Source organism: Petaurus breviceps, unplaced genomic scaffold, assembly GCF_028583685.1.
Source record: "Petaurus breviceps papuanus isolate PSGF00001 unplaced genomic scaffold, PetGlider_PUasm1.0 76, whole genome shotgun sequence".
NCBI lineage: Eukaryota > Metazoa > Chordata > Mammalia > Diprotodontia > Petauridae > Petaurus > Petaurus breviceps.
The window spans coordinates 34,708,520-34,721,659 of record NW_027186473.1 but is presented as its reverse complement, the minus strand read 5'-3'; the positions used below and the strand labels follow the sequence as shown (position 1 = coordinate 34,721,659).

The 13,140-nt window shown below is 36.0% G+C and overlaps 1 long non-coding RNA gene across 2 annotated transcripts in view; it reads right to left on the bottom strand.

Annotated features, from left to right (window-relative positions):
- Positions 1-13,140, bottom strand: part of LOC138174789 (uncharacterized) — a 49,457-nt gene that overhangs the window by 23,825 nt on the left and 12,492 nt on the right. The window contains exon 3 of one of the 2 annotated variants that reach the window (XR_011171817.1): positions 11,665-11,726. The exons of the other annotated variant lie outside the window; for it this stretch is intronic. This is a non-coding gene — a long non-coding RNA (uncharacterized lncRNA). Of the gene's footprint in view, positions 1-11,664; positions 11,727-13,140 lie in introns of those variants that run through there. 2 annotated transcript variants of the gene reach the window in all.

The window sequence follows — 13,140 nt, the reverse complement described above, 5'->3', positions numbered from 1 at the left end:
TCTCTCTCTGTCTCTCTCTCTCTCAGGCAGCATGCCCTTACCTGGGGGTGCTCTGCCTCACTTGGTCATTGTTTGTTTGGATGTTGATGGCTTAAAGTGAATGTAAATAGCTATTGTTTCTGATTTGTCAGAAACCCTGGTGGTCTTCCTTTCCCAGATTGATTTTTTTTTCTTATTAGATAAAAGGGACCATTCTTTGGCTTATGTCTTAACCAGCCTTAATCACTGAAAGAGCTTTGCCTCATTCAAAGTGAGAACTTGGAAAAAGTTTAGCTTAAAAAGGTCAAGGTCTCACACTGCATCTGGGCCCATCTCCACTCTTTCTGATCTATATCTTGCCACTGAAGGCAGATGTTTCTGGAGGAGAGAGTGAAGCTGGTTACTTTGCATAGCCCTGCCTCACTTAATCCAATTCACTTGCAAATCTTGACATCACCTACCTGATATCATGGTCCTTTGAGAATTAGGGAGAAACAACAGCACTTATGGAAACATATTTCCACATTACTCATGTTGTAAAAGAAGGAACAGAACAAAAAGGAAAAGCCACAAAAAAAAAAAGAACAAATAGAAAAGCGAAAATAGTATGCTTTGATCTGCTTTCAGACTCCATCAGCACTTTCACTGGATGAGGATAGTATTTTCCATCATGAGACTTTTTCAACTACCTTCGATCATTATATTGCTGGGAAGAGCTAAGTCAATCATGGTTAATTATTTGACAACATTGCTGTTTCTGTGTACAATGCTCTCTTGGTTCTGCTCTGCTCACCCACCATCAGTTCTTCTAAGTCTTTCCAGGTTTTTTTCAAATCCCCCTGTTCATCATTTCTTACAGTACAATAGTATTCCATTATGTTCATATACCACCACTTGTTTATCCAGTCCCCATTTGTTGGGCATTCTCTCAATTTCCAATTCTTTGTGTGACTATTTTATGATATGAAAATTGAATTAAATCTAAAATCAGTATTCAAAACTAAATTCTTATTTTAGTCAATTAGCCTTTGTTTACTAAATATCTACTTTCACAACTAGCCTGATTGTTTTGGTGCAAATAACAGATTAATTCAGTCATCAAAATGGGCTTTTTCATAAATCAGCAAAAGTGACTAAATCCATATTCCCAGTAATGGTTGATAGATGCTTCACATTCATTATTACATTACAATTTGAAGAGCTCAAAGCTTAGGATCATATACTTATGTTTATGCATCAAGAGTTATTCCTGTATCTATATTGTAATTATATTTATGCACATATGTCTGGGCAGCTAGGTGGCACATGGATAGAGAACTGGAACAGAAGTCAGGACCACTCATATTCCTGAGATGAAATCTGACCTCAACCACTTACTAGCTGTGGTGAGGGACTGAATCCCAATAGGTTCAGCAGGAATTCTGATCTTATCTAAGACCAGAAAACCTGCAATAGCATCTGGAAAAATTTCAATGTCTCAGGCTTAATTGGAGTAAGAGTTGTAGAAGTTTATTGTTACACTTCTATGAGAAGCAGGCAAGAGTCCTTAAGGGGACCTAAAGGTGAGAGGGGTACATGCTTTTACTTTTAAAGTGTAGGGCTGCCATTGTCAGGGCTGACCCGAGGGGAGGGACCTCAGTGCATAGATATATAGTTTAGATAAGATTTGGGCCAGACTGGAGGAGACAAAAGGCAAGGACAAAGGAGGGTGTGGGACAGGCCCAGGAGAAATGAAGAGATTAAGTAAGAACAAAGGGGTTGTCTAGGCCTAGTACAGCTAGGGGGAAGGGGCAGAGCTCAAGGATGGGAAAGGACAAATTGCAGTTACAATTTCACAGACTGGTTTTACAAGTTGTTTTCACAAATTGACCTAGACCCCAGGTACCCCATCAGCTGTGCGACTCAGGGCAAGTCCCTTCATTTTCTTATCTGTAACCAGTTTAGTGACTCTAGGTATGGATGTAACAATAATAATTTGTACTTCAATAGAAATTTATCAAGTACACACTTACACAAGTATAGCAACAACCTTCATGCTTCCTTCCAATTAATGAATGAGCATTCTTGTAGGTGAAAGGAATGGGAGGATGGAGGAAAAAAAAATAAAAGGAAGAAAATAATATCTGTGGCAGTGGTGGTGAGGAATTCCTTGAGGGAATAACTTTATTTTAGTCCCATTCTCAAAGTTCGGGGTATTAATTCATTCTTTGATGACATCCCTTGAAGTCTTCAACTGTAAAGGCAATAAGTTGCCTAGTAGCAACTCTGTATGTCTAAATTAAATAAAAATTTGTTAAAGGGATTTCCCCTTAACAACTTCTTGAGATATAAAAGACTTGAATGAAAGGTCTTCTAATTAAAGTTAAAACATTTGACTACCCTGGAGAATCACTAGTATAACAAAACATGAGGTGAAGGGGCAGTGGGGAAACCATGGCAAGTGAGTCATTGATGTTAATACTGGGTATACTCACTTTGCCTTAAAGCAGTGAATAAAAAGTTGGAGATGACTGACAGGTCACTGTGTTCTCTGAACTTGCTAAGAACTATGTTTGGGAAAAGGGCCAAATCAGTTCAAATCTTTATGGAATCCCTATAAGCTATTTCTACGGCAGAAGAAGAGTTATTTTTGTTTGCTTTTAATAAAAAAAAGAAATAATAGAGTATGCCTAGAATATACTGGATTCATATTTATTAAACCACTACTATTTACTAGACTATGTACCTGGAACATTTTCTCACTAATTTATAAGTGGTATGTGCCAAGTATTGTGTTGGGTACTAAGGATATGAAGACAAAGACCATGCTTTCAATGTGCATACATTCTAGCAAATGAGGCAAATAAGATAGAAAAATATATTGAGAGAGAGAGAGAGACAGAGATAGAGAGAGAGAGAGAGAAAGACAGAGAGACAGAGAGAGACAGAGAGAGAGAGAGACAGAGAGACAGAGAGAGAGAAAGAGAGAGAGAGAGAGAGACAGAACTCTACAAGGCATACAGAAGGGAAAAAAAAGTGTGAGGCAGAATGGAGAAGAAGTCCAAGCACACAGGTGGTACACAGTGAGGTATTTAGTTGGCATAATGGATAGAGCACTAGGTCTGGAATCAGGAAGATCTGGGTTCAGATTTAGCCTCAGATACAGTTATGTGATGTTGGGCAAGTCATTTTTTTTTTTTTGCTTTTTGGAGGGCAATTGGTGTTAAGTGACTTGCCCAAGGTCACATGGCTAGTTTTTGTGTTAAGATTTAAGTTAAATCTGAGGCCGGATTTGAACTCAGGTCCTCCTGAATCCATGGCCAGTGCTCTATTCACTGCGCCATCTAGCCAGTTCTGGGCAAGTCATTTATCCACTATTTACTTCAGTTTCTTCAACTATAAAATTACAATAAATAGCATCTACCTCTCAGAGTTCTCAGGATTAATGGAAAGCATGAATTTCTGAAGCATTTAGAATAGTCCCTGCCACGTAATAGGTACTTAAGGAATGCCTATCTCCTTTCTTTCATCTTTTCCTCCTCCCTTCTTTCCAGACTGAAAATGAATGCTAAGTCCACCTGCAGAGGTAGAAAGTTTAAGGTCAAAGAAATTGTTTTCGATTTACATTTACTGACATTTTTATTCAATATTCTGAACTCAATCCCTGTTACTGAAATTACATTTAGAAAGGGTCTGAACTAATGTGGAATTTTCAAGATGGAGGTAGAGAAGAAAACTTTGAAGATGTTTATCCTCTAGATTGTCTTACAAAAGAAAAGAGAAGAAAACTCATTGGCATATATGCATGGCATCTATCTAGATATCAGGAAAACTACTGCAGTTATGAATAGGGAAAAAAGAAAATCAGCTCATGTTACATAAATTGGCAGATCAGATGAATTGTAGAATGTGACTTCTTGTAGAATATTTAGCACAGCATAGAGAAACTGAACTGAAAGCTCTTCCATAGATTTAATATCCTTATCTCTTTTTGCATAATTTGTTTGAGTACATATTTTCTGAACCTTTTAACTTTTTAAAAAAAATTTTTTATTTTTAGTTTTCAACATTCATTTCCACAAGATTTTCAGTTATAATTTTTTCTCTCCCCATCTCTATATATTCCCTTCAAATATCTTCATACTGAGAAAAGTCTTATGCGTTACAATTATCGTTTTTCCATGTAGGAATATAAATAGTTCAACTTCAATAAGTTCCTTATAATTTCTTTTTCCTGTTTACTGTCTCATGCTTCTCTTCCTTATTGAATTTGAAAGTCAAATTTTCTGTGTAGCTCTCATTTTTTTCATCAAGAATGCTTGAAAATCCTCCATTTCATTGAATGACCATATTTTTTTCTCATATAATTATATTCCGTTTTGCTGGGTAGGTGATTTTTGGTTTTAATTCTAGCTTCTTTGACTTCCAGAATATCATATTCCAAGCCTTTGATACCTTAATGTAGAAGCTGCTAGGTCTTTTGTTATCCTGATCATGTTTCCACAATACTCATTTTTTTTTTTTCTTCCTGACTGCTTGTAGTATTTTCTCCTTGTCCCGGGAACTCTGGAATTGGGCTACAATATTCCTAGGGGTTTTCTTTTTGGGATCTTTTTCAATAGGCAATCTGTGAATTCTTTCAATTTCTATTGTGCCCTCTGGTTATAGAATATCAGGACAATTTTGCTTGAAAATTTCCTGAAAGATTATATCTAAGCTCTTTTTTTGATCATGGCTTTCAGGTAAACCAATAATTTTGAAATTATCTCTCCTGGATCTATTTTACAGGTCAGTGGTTTTTCCAATTAGATTTTTCATATTGCCTTCTATTTTTTTTTTCATTTGTTTGTATCTTTTTTATAGTATCTTGATTTCTCATAAAGTCATTAGCTTCCAATTGTTCCTATCTAATTTTGAAGGAGTTATTCTCTCCAGGGACTTTTTGAAATTCCTTTTCCATCTGGCAAATTCAGCTTTTTAAAGCATTCTTTTCCTCATTGGCTTTTTGGGCCTCTTTTGCCATTTGAGTTAGTCTATTTTTTAAGGTGCTATTTTCTTCAGTATTTTTTGGGTCTCCTTTTGCAGGCTGTTGACTTGCTTTCCATGATTTTCTTGCTTCATTCTCATTTTTTTTCTCAGTTTTTCCTCCACTTCTCTTACTTGATTTTCAAAATCCTTCTTGAGCTCCTCTATGGCCTGTAACCAATTCCTATTTTTCTGGGAGGCTTTTGATGCAGAGGTTCTGACTTCACTGTCTTCCTCCTGCTCCATGCCTTGATCCTTTTTGTCCCCAAAAATGGATTCTATGGTCTGTTTGTGCTTCCTCTGCTTGTTCAAATTGGCAGCCTTGATTTTTGAGCTCTTTGTCATGGTAGGACTCTGTTTCCAGAATAGAGAGAGCTATGTCCCAAATTTTGCAGCTGCCAGAGCTATTAGGAAGGTGCTGTCTCTACAGTCCCAACATGCTCTGGCTCACTGGTCACAGAGCCCGGGATTACCACCTAATACCACAATCTGGATCCAAGCAGGTCAAAGCTAGAGCTATTATCCTCTGAATGGTCACTTGGTCCTGCTACAGTGTACAGGCCAGGAGCTCTGGAAGAAGCTACACAGTAGTGACTGAAGCCAACACACCTACTCTGCTTCTTGCTACAGGGGTAGCAGCTCTACTGCACTCTTCTATCCTCCCCTGGAAAAACCAAGTTCCATATTGACCTTTTACTTTGTCTTTGACATTTATCAATTGAGAAGTCAGAAATCACTACAGCTGCTGGTGACTATTTCTTGTGAAGTCTGCTCTAACTGGTGCTCAAAGAGGCTGCCCTGGGGCTAAAACCTCAGCTTGGGTGGGACTGCCTTAGGCTCTCAGCATGTTGTGATGGACCTTTCCTGCTGGCCTGCCAGACTTACTTCAGTGGGAGATTTGTTTCTCTGTGTCATTTTGTGGGTTCTACAGCTCTAATGTTTGCTTAGAGTCATTTTTTATATGTATCGAAGGAGGTGGAAGCCAGAGCTGCAGGGAATCCTGTTTCTACTTCACCATCTTGGCTCTGCTTTGGTTTGAACCTTTTAAATTTTAAGCAGAAAAAGGTCACAATTCTTCCTAGATGGTCTTAAAGCATAATAAATTTCCTTATAAGAAAGAAAAGATCCATTAAGCTTTTTGCCACACATATACAATGCCATCTAATCTAGGAGGGGAGAGAGGGAATAAGCATTTATGTAGTCCTTACTATGTGTCAAGCACTCTACTAAGTGCTTTTTACAATTATTATTTCATTTGATCTTCACAACAACATCATGAGATAGATGCTATTATTAATTTTTTTTCACATTTGAAGAAAATAAGGAAAATGGAAGTTAAGTTACTTGTCTTGGGTTACACAACTAGGAATTTTCTGAGGACATATTTGAACTCAGGTCTTCCTTACTACAACCCATGCTTTTCTGGCAGTTGGGGTTCCAGATTTCCTAGGGAGGGACAAACTACACCTGTTTGAAATTAAGAAGATGTGTAGTTGGAGCAGGTAAATGAGTATCTCTTGTACATCCAGTATGGGTGAGATTGGTATATGTCATGTAAAACAAGGAAAAAATAAAGGAAGGATAAAAAGTTAAATATTGTGTAACATTTATTATAGTTTCCTTAAGGGTTTCATAACTATAAATGTCAATGAAACCTTGGGAAGTACAAAAATACCCTTAAAGTAGCTCCATGGAATCTTCTGAGTTGTCCTTTATGAAACAAAAAAAATCTAACAGAAACTTGTGACAGTCTGTACAATGACATGGTGAAAGGAATATGAGTGAGGAACAAAATGACAAATTTCATGAAGGGTGGCAATATAAAATAAGGCAAAAGGGTGAGAGAACATCTTGGTTTTTAAAGGTTATAGGGAGCCAATATAATATGTTGAACAGGGATTTGAAAATAATTGACCAGTGCTTTTGGTGGGGGGAGTAGGAACAAAACAGATAAAATATAGCTTTGCTTCAAGAAGAGGGATATGAAATTGGTAGAATAATTAGAAGATTATCATAATATTCCAAGAAAAAAGATGGTTATGTGGTGCCTATATGAACAAAGAGAAAAGAATAGATTCAAGAAATATCAGTTCAGATATCATCTACTCCTGGAAGCCTTCCATGAATCATCTGTTGCTGTCAGTACTCACCTCTTCTTAAAGATACCTTGAACTGTACCTTTTTAATATATGTATTGAATTCCTTCAGGAGAACAAGAGATTGCTTACAACAAGGATGGGTCTATTTTTTATTTTGTCAATAATAGGCTCTTAAAAATTCTTAAGAGTGCCATACCAATCAATTGACCAAAAAACGACTTTATAGAGCTAGAAAAAATAGTAACAAAATTCATTTGGAAGAATAAATGGTCCAGAATATCAAGGGAAGTAATGAAAAGAAATGCTAGGGAAGGTGGACTAGCTATACCAGATTTCAATCTGTATTATAAGGCAGCAGTCATCAAAACTACTTGGTACTGGCTGAGGAATAGAGGAGTGGATCAATGGAATCTAGATTAGGCACATGACATTCAGCAGTCAATGACTATAGAAATCTATTGTTTGATAAACCCAAAGATGCCAGTTTTGGGGATAACATCTCACTATTTGACAAAAATTGCTGGGAAACTGGAATATAGTATGGCAGAAACTGGGTATAGACCATTATCTAACACCATATACCAAAATCAAGTCTACATGGGTGCATGATCTAGGTATAAAGGTTGATACTGTAAGCAATCTTAGAAGGCAAGGAATAGTTTACCAGTCAGATTTGTGGAGAAGGAAAGACTTTATGACCAAAAAGAATTAGAGAGCATTATAATATGCAAAATGGATAATTTTGATTAAATTAAATTGAAAAGCTTCTGTACAAACAAAGCCGATGTAACCAAGATTAAGAGGGAGGCGGGAAATTGGGAAAGAAATTTTACAAGCTATGTCTCTGATAAAGGACTCATTTCTAAAATATACAGAGAATTTAGCCAAATGTATAAGAATGCATGTCATTCCCCCATTGATAAATGGTCAAAGGATATGAACAGGCAGTTTTCAGAGAAAGAAATTAAAGATATCTATAAGCACATGAAGAAATGTTCTAAACCACTATTGATTAGAGAAATGCAAATCAAAACAACTCTGAGGTACCTCATCTCACCAGTCAGATTGGCTAAGATGACAAAACAGGAAAATGACAAATCCTAGAGAGGATGAGGGCAAATCAGAACACTAATGCATTGCTGGTGGAGTTGTGAACTGATCCAACCTTTCTGGAGAGGAATCTGGAATTATTCCCAAAGGCTATAAATAATTCCATACCCTCTGACCCAGCAATACCACTTCTAGGGTTATATCCCAAAGAGATCATAGAAGTGGGAGGAAGACACATATGTACAAAAATATTTATAGCAGCTCTTTTTGTGGTGGCAAAGAATTGGAATTTAGGGGGTGCCCATCAATTGGAGAATGGCCAAACAAGTTGTGCTATATGCATGTAATGGAACACTATTGTTACTATTGTGCAATAAGAAATGAGGAACAGATGGACTTCATATTTACCTTGAGAGGCTTATAAGAACTGATGCTGAGTGAGAAGAGTAGAGCCAGGAGAAATTTGTACACAATTACAGACACAATATATGTGTGATGATCAACTTTGATAGACTGGACTCTTCTTAGCAATGCAGTGATATAAATCAATCCCAAAAGACTCATGGTGGAGAGAGATGTCTACATCCAGAGAAAGAACTAGAAAGAATTGACTTTGAATCCAGATTGAAGCAAACTACCTGATCTTTTTCTTTTTCTTGTTTGGTTTTATTTTCCCTTTACCATTTTTCATTCCTTCTGATACAATTTGTCTTTATAACCTGACTAATGTCTAATCTGAAAGTATTGGCAAATCCTATACTTGATTGTATGTCACCATGGGGGGTGGGAAGGAAGGGAAGGGGACAGAATTTGAAACTCAAGAAATTATGGAATTGAATCTTGTAAGCTAAAAGTAAACAATTTAATAAAAACATTCTTGAGGAATTAAATAACAATTATTCAAAAGAAATAATTTATTTAAAATGCTAAAAATAATACTTTTATCACTGAAGTTAATAAATGAATATGATTTAAAATATCTGATCAAGTTGAATATTTAGCTGTGAATGAAAACTTGTAACTTCCATCTCTATAATTCAAGACATATCTTTCACTTCTTAAATTATAAAAGTCAAGTAATCTATGAAATAATTGACAAGAAAACACTGTATAAGCAAAATGGCATGCTCAAAAACATATATCTATTTCATTGTCATCAACATCAATGTAAATATAATACATCAATTACTATGGCTTTTAGTCTTCAAAAACATTCTTTCCTTGAGGTGTAGGTATACCATATTTGTCAAGTACATTCCAATTAACTTTTTTTTTTTTTTGGCCCACAAATTAAATCTCTGGAGAAATGAACGAAATATATTCAGCCTCTGCAGTCTGTCATCATTTTTTTTAAAAGTCGGGTTTTTTCTTTAATCAATCAATCTTTTGTCATGTTCATCAATTTGCACAAGTTAAAGCAGCTCACAGAATAGATCTTGGGAGAAAAATATAGTAACTGTTGTAAGAATAGCTTTACAGCTTGTCAGGGTGGAGGGTGGGCAGAAGAGAAGTTGGAGGAAATGATCCAAAGGAAGATTTGTTTTCATCGATGGCATTCCAAAGTTATCCTTTGGAAATTGATCTTGTTTGGTACAGGTTACACAAAGCTTGGAGAGGTACCTAGCACCCTGAATGAAGAGTCTTCAACCAATAAGTTTTGGCAGAGTAGAAAATTGAGCTGAATCTAATAAAATGAAATGTTATAGAAATAACTTGTTTAAGAGTCATGAAGATCTGAGTTCAAATCCAGTTTCATACAATTACTAGCTCTGTGACTCTGGGCAAGTCACTTAATCTTGTTTGCCTCAGTTTCCTTATCTCTAAAATTATCTGGAGAAGTAAATGTTAAACCTTTCCAATAACTTTGCCAAGAAAACCCCAAATAGGGTCACAAAAAGTCAGACACGACTGAAACCAAGCTTTAAACTCCTTCTAGTTAATCATCTCCTGTTCCTTTAACTAATCTGTTAGGTGGCATGGTCTGGAAGCGCTTTACCATCCTGGTTGCCCCTTTTGGGATATCTATTCCATTAAACTGTGGTACCTACAATTAAACATAAAAAAAAGGCTCTAGATGTGTTCTGGAAAGAACAAATACAGTGGAACTGTCATGTCCTTATTTCTGGCTGCTATGATTCTCCTAATGGAGGTTAATTTGATATATGCTTTCTGAGCTACTGTTTCACAGTGTTGACTCATACTGAGCTACCATACCTCCTTTCTGAGTCCTGACTGAATTGTTCTGACTTGCTATGTAAGCACGAAATCCCTTGAGGTTTACTAGCAACTCAGATTCAGTACTGGGCCTTACAAATGGAGTGTGTGTGGGAATTTTACATTAAGGAGATTAGTTTTGGATTAAGGAGGTTACTTTTAACCTCCATAGGAGGATTGCATTTCAGTTGGGCCACTTAGCACCTATGTCTGCAAAGTAGACTAACTTCCTTTTTTCTCCTCTGCTGAGAATCCTGCCATTCTAAAAACTTTGTTTCTCATGTTTTAAAAAAGTACCTTCAATCTGAGGGTTCTTATTCTTCTCTACTCAACATATTATGGATTCCTCTATGACTCTTCCCCCAAGCCACCCACTCCATCCCCAAGCCTCAGCTTTCGGTACATATTGTTAATCACATCAATCCCAGGAAAGAAGCTTCTTTAAAGCATAGAAACCAAGGGCCTTGAGTAAGTTGGAAAAGTCTTCAAGCACTTACCTCTTCCTCTGTGAGATCAATAGAGGATCACAGGAAGCCTCTGCCTACTCCCAAAGAAAACTCTTCCTCAAGGATTCCCTCACTATTAAACATTTAATTTTAATAAGCTTAATAAGCAGTATTTTTTTTTCTACCCAGTGATCCCTCACTGTTGGACATATGACTCAAGGAGGTCAGTGGGAAAAAAGTAAATACAAAGCTATTATATATGTATATGTGTATGTGTATATGTGTGTGTATATATATATACATGTATATGCATACACACATATACATATGTAAGTGTGTATGTATATGCAAATAGATAAATATAGATACACACATAACTATACAGATATATCTGTATCTACATATGTGTGTGGATAGATATATCTATATGGCTATATAGATAGAAATATGTTTATAGATCTATCTACACACACACACATATACACACAGAGAATGACAGAGAGAACATTTCCAGTACTTTTATTCATACTATATATATATATGCACATGTGTATATGCATTTATATATAATATTGATTGATACATATATGTCTGCATAAATATATAAGTAAATTTATAATAGAACATTTTTAAAGCAAATAAAAATATAAACAAAGTAGATATCCATCCACTGGATAGGGGACAAATAAATTACAATAGATGACTATGACAGAATATTAGTGAATCTTAAGAAATTATATGAGGAATACAGAAAAGGCTGGGAAGGCATGTCAAGTGATACCTTTGCAGAAGCAGGAAACATGGGGTCTGGTACATTGTATATAATGTAGGACTTGATTGATATTAGTTTTACTAACCTGGTCTTTTTTTTTCCTTCTCTTTTCCATTTATTGTTGTAAAAGACTGGTCTCTAAAGGTAGATGTAAGGAAGGGCCTATTGGGAATTAAAAATGATGGAAATGAATGAATGCAGAGCTGACTTCTATCCCTAACTTGTTTTGTGACCTTGAATGGTCCCCTCTTCTTCTCTAGTCTTCAATTTCCTTCTCTAATCCCCCTCCCCCCATATATATAATATGACTTCTAATTGGTCTCTTTTATTCTAAGACATCCCTTTTCCTTATCATTTTCCAACAGTTTTTTGTTTGCTTGTTCATTTTGTTAAGGCCTATGTAAGACCCTATAAACCTCCCTGCTCAACATACTTTTAGTAACTCTCTAGTGAGTCTAGGATAAAACATATTCATTAACCTGGAATTTAATACGCACTGCCTACTGCCCTTAATATACCTATGGAATCTTAGTCTAATCTACCTTTACAAGCACATTTTTTTTTATTATTGTATCTCACTCAATTTTAATTCTTATTAAATTAGTCTGCTATCTGCTCCCTGAATTTTGCATATTGGAGTTTATCTCTGTTCCTTTTCAGCAATGTTCTCTTCTCCTCTCTGCTTTTTAACTTTCCGTTCAAGGCTCAGATCAGGTTTCATTTCATAGAGAAGTTCTATTCTGATTCCCAATACAAAAGTAAGTAATGCCCGCCCTTTGGGCATTACTTAGAGAAGGTTAACATTTTACTTATTTATTTCTGTGTATGCTATAATGTTCAGGAAGCATAAATGAGGAATGGAACTATTAATGATTTTCTCTTTATATCTGCCAGACCTAGAATAGTGCCTGGCTCTCATTTTCCTATTTATATTTTGGAAAAGCAGCAGTCACAATAGTGTGAAGAACTCGTTAGATGCCTTGGCAGAAATGGAGATCATATGAAATAAAGAATCTTTAAATGTTATCTAGTAAACCTCCTCATTTTATGTGAGGAAACCAGGGCCAAGAAAGAGGAGTTTACTTGCTCAGAGTTACACAATTAGTAAAACAGCAAAGCTAGGATTTGAATCCAGGTACCTGACTTATCTGGAGGTTTTTCAACTATGGTTGCTGTGACCATGATAATAACATCCACACCAGAAACCTAACTGCTAGTAGAAATCAATCTACCATTTTGGGGGGAATACTGTAGGCAAGATGGAGCACAGCCTACAGCCTACAGCTTAATTCATTTCACCATCAATGGAAGCTTCAGTTGCAAACCCAAATTTGATACTTGATTTGATCAATTTCAACCAGGCACTCATTGAAAATGTTTCTTAAAACTCTTTGCTGGAACAAGCTTTACATAAGTATTCAGCATCACAAAAACACAAAGTCTTAGATCTGGCAGGGACCTTCTAAGCCAATCCATACTTGAACAAGGACTGTGTATTCTTTAAATTCAGTCAATCTATTTATTATCTGTCTATCTATCTATCTATCTATCTATCTATCTATCTATCTATCTATCT